The sequence below is a fragment of the Hyla sarda genome, chromosome 2, assembly GCF_029499605.1.
Source record: "Hyla sarda isolate aHylSar1 chromosome 2, aHylSar1.hap1, whole genome shotgun sequence".
NCBI classification, from domain to species: domain Eukaryota; kingdom Metazoa; phylum Chordata; class Amphibia; order Anura; family Hylidae; genus Hyla; species Hyla sarda.
The window spans coordinates 357,090,765-357,100,984 of record NC_079190.1 but is presented as its reverse complement, the minus strand read 5'-3'; the positions used below and the strand labels follow the sequence as shown (position 1 = coordinate 357,100,984).

At 43.5% G+C, this 10,220-nt stretch overlaps 1 non-coding gene across 1 annotated transcript; it reads right to left on the bottom strand.

The window, feature by feature from the left end:
• Nucleotides 1-5,826: 5,826 nt before the first annotated feature.
• Nucleotides 5,827-5,933, bottom strand: LOC130359709 (U6 spliceosomal RNA). Its single transcript, XR_008890404.1, has one exon. It is a non-coding gene; the product is annotated as a U6 spliceosomal RNA (small nuclear RNA).
• Between the last annotated feature and the right edge of the window lie 4,287 nt (nt 5,934-10,220).

The following is a 10,220-nucleotide window of genomic DNA, read 5'->3' as shown; positions in this document are numbered from 1 at the left end:
CTACCACAAAATAAAATAAAAAGTAAAAAACACTACATATACACATACCCCTACACAGCCCCCCTCCCCTCCCCAATAAAAATGAAAAACGTCTGGTACGCCACAGTTTCCAAAATGGAGCCTCCAGCTGTTGCAAAACAACAACTCCCAGTATTGCCAGACAGCCGTTGACTGTCCAAGCATGCTGGGAGTTTTGCAACAGCTGGAGGCACCCTGTTTGGGAATCACTGGCGTAGAATACCCCTATGTCCACCCCAATGCAAATCCCTAATTCAGGCCTCAAATGCTCATGGCGCTCTCACTTCGGAGCCCTGTCGTATTTCAAGGCAACAGTTTAGGGTCACATATATGGGGTATCGCCGTACTCGGGAGAAATTGCCTTACAAATTTTGGGGGGCTTTTTCTCCTTTCACCCCTTATGAAAAGGTGAAATTGGGGTCTACACCAGCATGTTAGTGTAAAAAAATAAATTTTTTACACTAACATGCTGGTGTTGCCCTATACTTTTCATTTTGAAAAGAGGTAAAAGGGAAAAAAGCCCCCCAAAATTTGTAATGCAACTTATCCCGACTACGGAGATACCCCATATGTGGGCGCAAAGTGCTCTGGGGGCGCACAACAAGGCTCAGAAGGGAGAGTGCACCATGTACATTTGAGGTGATTTGCACAGGGGTGGCTGATTGTTACAGCGGTTTTGACAAACGCAAAAAAAAAAAAAAAAAACACATGTGACCCCATTTCGGAAACTACACCCCTCACGGAATGTAATGAGGGGTGCAATGAGAATTTACACCCCACTGGTGTCTGACAGATCTTTGGAACAGTGGGCTGCGCAAATTAAAAATTTTGTACAGCCCACTGTTCCAAAGATCTGACAGACACCAGTGGGGGGTAAATGTTCACTGTACCCCTTGTTACGTTCCTCAAGGGGTCTAGTTTCCAAAATGGTATGCCATGTGGGGGTTATTTTGCTGTTCTGGCACCATTGGGGCTTCCTAAATGCGACAAGCCCCCCGAGCAAAATTTGCTCTCAAAAAGCCAAATATGACTCCTTCTCTTCTGAGCATTGTAGTTCGCCCGTAGTGCGCTTCAGGTCAACTTATGGGGTACCTCCATACTCAGAAGAGATGGAGTTACAAATTTTGGGGGCTATTTTCTGCAATTAACCCTTGCAAAAATGTGAAATTTGGGGGGAAACACACATTTTATAGACATTTTTTTACATTTTTTTTTACATATGCAAAAGTCGTGAAACACCTGTGGGGTATTAAGGCTCACTTTATTCCTTGTTACGTTCCTCAATGGGTCTAGTTTCCAAAATGGTATGCCATGTGGGTATTTTTTGCTGTCCTGGCACCATAGGGGCTTCCTAAATGCGACATGCCTCCGAGCAAAATTTGCTCTCAAAAAGCCAAATATGACTCCTTCTCTTCTGAGCATTGTAGTTCGCCCATAGTGCACTTCATGTCAACTTATGGGGTACCTCCATACTCAGAAGAGATGGGGTTACAAATTTTGGGGGCTATTTTCTGCTATTAACCCTTGCAAAAATGTGAAATTTGGGGGGAAACACACATTTTATAGAAATTTTTTTAAATTTTTTTTACATATGCAAAAGTCGTGAAACACCTGTGGGGTATTAAGGCTCACTTTATTCCTTGTTACGTTCCTCAAGGGGTCTAGTTTCCAAAATGGTATGCCATGTGTTTTTTTTCCTGTTCTTGTACCATAGGTACTTCCTAAATGCAACATGCCCCCAAAAAACCATTTCAGAAAAACGTACGCTCCAAAATCCCCTTGTCGCTCCTTCCCTTCTGAGCCCTCTACTGCGCCCGCCGAACACTTTACATAGACATATGAGGTATGTGCTTAGTCGAGAAAAATTGGGCTACAAATAGAAGTATACATTTTCTCCTTTTACCCCTTGCAAAAATTCAAAAATTGGGTCTACAAGAACATGCGAGTGTAAAAAATGGAAATTGTGAATTTTCTCCTTCACTTTGCTGCTATTCCTGTGAAACACCTAAAGGGTTAAAATGCTGACTGAATGTCATTTTGAATATTTTGGGGGATGCAGTTTTTATAATGTGGTCATTTGTGCGGTATTTCTAAGATGAAGACCCTTCAAATCCACTTCAAACCTGAACTGGTCCCTGAAAAATTGTGATTGTGGAAATTTTGGGAAAAATTGGAAAATTGCTGCTGAACTTTGAAGCCCTCTGGTGTCTTCCAAAAGTAAAAACACGTCAATTTTATGATGCAAATATAAAGTAGACATATTGTATATGTGAATAAAATAAAATAATATTTGTAATATCCATTTTCATTACAAGCAGAGAGCTTCAAAGTTAGAAAAATGCTAAATTTTCTAATTTTTCATCAAATTTTGGGATTTTTCACCAAGAAAGGATGCAAGTTACCAAAAAATTTTACCACTAAGTTACAGTAGAATATGTCACAAAAAAACCATCTCGGAATCAGAATGATAACTAAAAGCATTCCAGAGTTATTAATGTTTAAAGTGACAGTGGTCAGATGTGCAAAAAATGGCCGGGTCCTAAGGTGTAAAATGGCTGGGTCCTTAAGGGGTTAAACTGTACAATAATAGAAAATTATGTAACCATGGTATAATTTTGATCGTATTGACCCACAGAATAAAGAAAGCATGTAATTTTTACTGTAAAGTGTACAGTGTGAAAACGAAACCCTCCAAAATTTGCAAAATTGTGGTTTTCATTTGAATTTCCTCCCTAAAAATAATTTTGTGGGTTCGCAGTACATTTAATGAAAAAATGAGTGGTGTCATTACAAAGAAAAATTGGTCACTCAAAAAACAAGCCCTTATATAGGTCTGTAGATGGACATATAAAAAAGTTATGGATTTTAGAAGGTGAGGAGGAAAAAATGAAAACACAAAAATAAAATTGGCCTGGTCCTTAAGGTGAAAATGGGCTTGGTCCTTAAGGGTTTAAAGGGGTACTTTGCCCCTAGACATCTTATCCCCTATCCAAAGGACAGGGCATAAGATGTCTGATTGCGGGGGTCCAGCTGTGGTTGTTCATCACGCCCCCTCCCATGGACATGAATGGAGAGGGCATGGCAGGACGTCATGGCCACAGCTGCCTGAACCCGGCATTCTGAACATAAATGTTCAGAACTCGGGGGGTGCCAGCACCGAGATTGCAGGGGGTTGGATAGGGGATAAGATGTCTAGGGGCAAAGGACCCCTTTCAGTCCCACCTAGACAACTAATATCAATAGACAGGAGGTAGACTAAAACAGGTTTAAACAGACTGAACAATAAGGGCCAATTCATACTTCAGAATGTTCTCACTGAATTTCCTCAACAAATTTCCTATACTTCTCTATGAAAAACTAATGGCACACAAGTATTTTAAAGCAGATTCATGCAGAATGTCATTCTGCCAAAAATCCTTGTAGAATCAAAGACCCATTAATATAAATGAAAGGTCCTGATGAGGATTGTTTTCTTCTTCAAGAAAGGACATGTCAATTCTTGAAGCAGAAAATAATCCTCATCAGGACCTTCCATTGACATCAATGGGAGAATATCCACATGAGAATTCAATTTGAATCTGCTTCATACTACTTATGCGTCATGTTTTTTGCATGGAGAAGTAGAGGAAATTAGGGAGGAAATTCTGCCATGTGAATGGGCACTTTGGTAACTAATGGGAGATGGTTGTATATACAGTAACCCCCCCGACATGCGATGGCCCCGACATATGATAAAATCGACATACGATGGCCTCTCAGAGGCCATCGCATGTCGATGTCAGCATCAACATACAATGCTTTTATATGTCGGGGCCATCACATTAACTGCTATCCGACAGCGCAAAATGCTTAAGCTGCTGTCGGATAGCAGTTTAAGCATCCCGGGCAGGTTCGCTTACCTATTCCCGCTGCTCCGGGTCCACTTTGCGATCCTCCGGCATCTTCTGCATCTTCTCCGGGGTCCGGGCCCCGCTTTCCGGCCTCGTTATTACGTCACTACGCACGCCGTGCCGGCACAGCAGCGTAATAATGTCACCAGAAAGCGAGGCCCGGACCCTGCAGAAGATGCGGAAGAAGCCGGAGGATCGCAAAGAAGACACCGGAGCAGAAGGACAGCATTGGGAGACCCTGGGACAGCATCTGAAGCGGTGAGGACCTGGTCCGGAGCGGCGGGGACAGGTGAGTACAGCTTCCTATACTTTACGTAGCACGGATCCCTCAACATACGATGGATTCGACAAACGATGGGTCGTTTGGAACGAATTACCATCGTATGTTGAGGGACCACTGTAAATCATTCAGACATGACCTCACATTGTAGAAGCCAATGAAAGGGAAAGGGACCTCTGGTGTGGTCAGAGGTCTTAGGAAAACATAACATTCATCCACAATGTTTCTTGGTTTGAATTTAACATAGAGACCAGTGGCATCGACAGATTGCCTAGCATAGGGTGAATCACTGCTCAGAGAAAGACATTGAGGGGTGGAGAAGTAAGTAATATGAGCTTGAAAAAGAAAGTTTGCAATTTTGCAAGAAACTTTTATTATAAGCCCCTACAGTACCTATTCTTTATTGGGCCATCTTGTGCCCATCCCCATTGCGTTCTAATGTCCAGCATTAGGCTAATCTTTAAATCTTCAAGGACTGCGGGCGTACCTGTATGCCCTGAGTCTGCTCCTGTTCTATAACGCGGGGCCACAGCGTGTCAGCATGGCTAATAGCGCGTGGCACTGATCACGGTGCCGCACACTATTAACCCTTTAGAAGCAGCGTTCAAAGTTTAACGCCGCATCTAAAGTGAAAGTAAAATGTTGCCGGATAGCTCAGGGGGCTGTTCAGGATCGCTGCGGTGAAATCCCAAACAGCTGTAGGACAGCAGGAGGGTCCCCTTATCTGCCTCCTGGTGTCCGATCGCCGAATGACTGCTCAATGCCTGAGATCCAGGCATGAGCAGTCAAGCGGCACAATCATTGATCAATGTAAAAGATCAGTATGGGAACTATAACATTGCAAAAAAAAAAAGGGGAAAAAAAGTGAATAAAGATCATTAACCCCTTCCCTAATAAAAGTTTGAATCAGCCCCCTTAAAAATATATTGTTAATTAAACCGCATGGTCAATGGCGTGCGTGCAAAAAAAAGCGTGCAAAAAAAGTCCAAAATAGCGTCTTTTTGGTCACTTTTTATATCATGAAAAAATTTATAAAAGGCAATCAAAAAGTCTGATCAATACAAAAATGGTACCACTAAAAACTTCAGATCACGGCACAAAAATGAGCCTTCATACCGCCCCATACGCAGAAAAATAAAAAAGTTATATGGGTCAGAAGATGACAATTTTAAACGTATAAATTTATGACTTTTTTCCAGAAGTACGACAAAATCAAACCTCTCTTAAGTAGGGTATCATTTTAATCGTATGGACCTACAGAATAAAGATAAGGTGTCATTTTTACTGAAAAATGCATTGCGTAGAAACGGAAGCTCCCAAAAGTTACAAAATGTTGTTTTTTCTTCAATTTTGTCGCACAATCATTTTTTTCCCTTTCATCATAGATTTTTGGGTAAAATGACTAATGTCATTACAAAGTAGAATTGGTGGCACAAAAAATAAGCCATAATATGGATTTTTAGGTGCAAAATTGAAAGAGTTATTATTTTTAAAAGGTAAGGAGGAAAAATCGAAAGTGGAAAAACGCTCACTCCATAAGGGGTTAAAAGGCTTAGTCCAGCTTAGTCCCTGATTCAGATATCTGTTATGTGATACATTGGCTCTGATTCACTATTGTAAAGCTGACCAATTTATTTTTTTAATATGGAACACTTTACAAATTTGCATGTCACCCTTGCGCAGGGGCCATGTTAGTCTTCTCTGTATCATTTCAATTTTAGTATATGTGCTGCCAAAGCAAGCACAAACCCGACCTATTTTGTCGGGCTGTGAGCTATAATGTGGTGCAGTGCACCACAAATTGTGTCTGCGCCAGAATTTGCGACCAAAAAAATAAAAAAAAACCTTACCAACTCTCCATTTTAACAGGAAAACACGAAAAAGGGGCATGCTCACCAGGGAAAGGGTGCATCTTTGCCGAAAAGGGGCATGTACCTGACCTTTTTGAAAAATCCTAACATATTTACTAATGTTTCCACAGAAAATGTTTTGTATTTGAGCTGTGGAAAACCCTACAGCTCAGAGCAATTGTACCGTGGAAAAATACTTGTCAGGAATCAAAGCCAACAAAACAAACCCTCTTAGCAAATCAGAGCCATTGCTACACATCTGGTATTTGTACAGGTCTAGCAACACTCCATGTATTCCCAATATCTGCAACAAATCACAAATGGCCTAGTTTTGCTTTGGATATTTGAGCACAGAAATTGGTGCCACATTGTTTACCCATTATTACATGTTCTAAATGCTCTTTGTAGTTGCTGAATGCCTTCTTATTGAGCATTTACAGTACTTCCCAGTGATCTGATGCCAGTAGTATTTTAAAGAAAAGAGAAAATGGAGATTGTGCTCAGTAGTGAAGTGCATTAGCTGTGATGATAAAGGAATATGATACATGAGAGATAAAATGCTTACTGTATTTGTCTTTTGTTGTTGTTTCTTTTTTTTTCTTATAAATACAAGACAAAGGATGAGCAAATCAAATCTAATGAATCCGAATTCCTTATGAATTTCAGGAAAAATTTGATTTGCAACAAATTTGAATATTGCCGCTATTTGATCACGCGAATTGCTTAATTTAACTTGGTTTAGTGTGGTACAGGCTCCAGGGCATCTAAAATGGCAGATCCACATGTGATGACATGGGGAAAGGAATCCTGGGAAGGACGGAACAAGGGTAGGTGGGATGACCCTGAATCTGCAGCCAGCCACCCCTGTGATGTCACAGCCCTATATAATCAGCAGCCATCTTGTGGCCACTTCAGTCTTTCATTGCAGAAAGAGAGGGACAGACAGCGCTGTGTGTTGCACAGAAAAGCATTTTTCCAGCAGCGATTCACCTCCCAGTCACATGAGCGTTCTATTACAGAGAGGGACAGAGAGCAGTGAGATGCACAGAAAAGCTTTTTTACAGCAGCGATTCACCTCCCAGTCACATCAGCATTCTATTAGAGAGAGGGACAGAGAGCAGTGTAATGCGCAGAAAAGCTTTTTTACAGCAGCGATTCACCTCAAACTCAAATCCAGCCTAGAAGCACTAATAGGGAAGGGAGTGAGAACGAGAGAAAAAGTGCAATTTTGGGTATAGTACACAGCGACTGTATGCTGAAGCACTGGTGTGTACTGCTGGTGTTGTACACAAATACTGTTTTAGGCGTACTGGAGTGCATTTTCCTCCCCTCATAAGAGCATACCACATACGAACATCTAATTGGTGTACTATTTTGTTCCTGTTCAAGTCGTAAGGGCCTAGATAATGTTAAAGGCCAGCCAAATGTACACACTGGCTGGTGTTGTACACAAATACTGTTTTAAGAGTACTGGAGCTCATTGTCCTCCCCTCAAAAGTGCATACCACATACGTAAATCTTAGTGATGTACTATTTTGTTCCTGTTCAAGTCTTAAGGGCCTAGATACTGTGAAAGGCCAGCCAAAAGTACACACCTGCGGGTGTTGTAGACAAATACTTTTTTGAATGTAGTGGAGCTCATTGTCCTCCCCTCAAAAGTGCATACCACATACGTAAATCTTAGTGATGTACTATTTTGTTCCTGTTAAAGTCTTAAGAGCATAGATACTGTGAAAGGCCAGCCAAAAGTACACACCTGCTGGTGTTGTAGACAAATACTGTTTTAAGTGTACTGAATCGCCATTGTCCTCCCCTCATATACGCACTAAACATGTCAGGCAGAGAAGTGCCCGTATATGCACAGAGAAGTGGCAGAGGCCAAAATTCCTCTGGCAGAGGTCACAATAGTCCTGGGGCAAGTGGCAGCAGGAGTCACAGCGAGAGGCCTGAGCTCCCAGTATCAACTAGCGGTTGTGTCTCGACCAGCAACCCATCTGCCGTCATCAATTGGTTACATGGTCCTCTACTTTATCACAAATGACATCTGATACCCCCAGTCAACAGTCAGTGGGTTCCTCAGACACAACCCTCAGTTGGCATGGCCCAGGAGCAGTTCCTGTCTTTCCATTGCCTCTGTCCTATATTGTTCCCTCCCCCACAGAAGTATCTTATGCTGTGGGTTCAGCTCCACTATTTAGTGGGGACGATCTACTAGAGGACAGTCAGCTGCTACTGCCCAGCCCAGAAGTGGAGGAGACATCTGCCGCTTCCTCTGCTAGGCGGGCAAGTAGTGATGAGGAGAGTGGCATGGGAGTTGGTGTTGTGAGCGTTCAGGCTCCTGAAGCAGACATTGTTGAGGAACCTGAGGAGGACATCAGTGAGGTGCAGACACAACTCGATGATGATAAAGCCGGTCACACTTGGGAGCCGGGTGCAGAAGGAGCTCCGGCGGTGTGGCAGTTTTTCATCAAGCATCTGGAGGATGTTAACCTGACCACATGCAAGATATGTCAGCAAGAGGTGAAGCGTGGCCAGGGTTCCAATGTTTGCACCACAGCCCTGCGTCAACATATGCAGCCTCACCATAAAGGGGCCTGGGATAACCGTGGCTCCAATGTGGTTGTCCAGCCTGCAGCATCATCCAGTGTGAAGCAGCTCCCTGTTTCAGCCAGCCTAGGCTCCACCACCTCAGCCGAAGAGAGCTGTGTGTCATACCCATCTTCTGTCTCTCCAGATGCTCCTTCTCCTCCTACTTTGAGTCAGTCATTCTGCCAACAATCCATCTACGAAGCCATGTCCAAGAGACAACAGTATGCACCCACTCCTCCAACAGCGCAGAAGCTGAATGTGCTCCTGTCCAAGTTGCTGTTGCTGCAGTCCCTCCCTTTTCAATTGGTGGAATCTGCACCTTTCAGAGAACTGGTGGCTTGTGTCGAGAAGAGGGGGAGAGTCCCAAGCCATCATTTCTTTGCCAAAAAGGCAGTACCAGCCATGCACAATTTTGTGGAACAGAAGGTGGGCCAGTCCTTGATCCTGTCGGTATGTACTAAAGTGCACGGCAGCACCAACATGTGAAGCTGTAACTACGGTCGGGGACAATACATGTCCTTTACGGCCAACTGGGTGAATGCGGATCCTGCACAGCCACAACAGCAACTTTGACAGGTCACGTAACTTCTGTCTCCATGCTCTTAGGCCATTGGTCCTGTGACAGTTTGCGACTCGGCCTCGTCATCCTCCACCGTGTCCTCAGCCTCCAATGCACGGACAAGTCTCAGTGCCCCTTCAGCAAACCATGTGTGCAGGGCACGGCAGTGTCACGTTGTTCTTCACATGGTTTGCCTTGGCAAACTAAGTCACACAGGGGAGGAACTGCTAAAAGTACTTTATCAAGAAATCAAATCATGGCATACTCCATGAAAACTGGAAACGGGAACCGCGGTGACCGACATCAGGAAGAACATCTTGTCTGTGCAACTTGGACAGGTCAGCCTGAGACATGTGCCCTGCATGGCAGACATGTTCAATCTGGTTGTCAAGCTGTTCCTGATGTGTTCACGCCATCTGCAAGACATCTTAACAATGGGAAGGAAACTTTGCAATCACTTCAGCCACTCATACACTGCAAAGCACACCCTCCTTGAGCTGCAGCGTCAGAACGGCATCCCCCAACATAGTCTGATTTGCGACATTTCCACACATTGGAATTCCACCCTCCATATGTTGGACTGACTTTACGAACAGAGAAAGGCCATCACTGATTTCTTGATGATCCAATTGGATAGGGGAACTCTAATGTGTAACTTCAATGTCAATCAGTGGCAGCTCATACGTGACACCTGCCGTTTGCTCAGGCTCTTTGAGGAGGCCTGCCGTTTGCTCAGGCTCTTTGAGGAGGCCAGTGGGGCGTAAAAACCCTCAGGCAGAATATAGATTATTTGACACAGCCCTGACCTCAGTATCTGAGGAGAGGGATTTAGGAGTAATTAATTCAGAAGACTTAAAGGTAGGAAGACAATGTAATAGAGCAGCAGGAAACGCTAGCAGAATGCTTGGATGTATAGGGAGAGGTATAAGCAGTAGAAAGAGTGAAGTGCTCATGTCGATGTACAGAACACTGGTGAGACCTCAATTGGAGTATTGTGCGCAGTACTAGAGGCCGTATCTCCAGAAGGATATAGA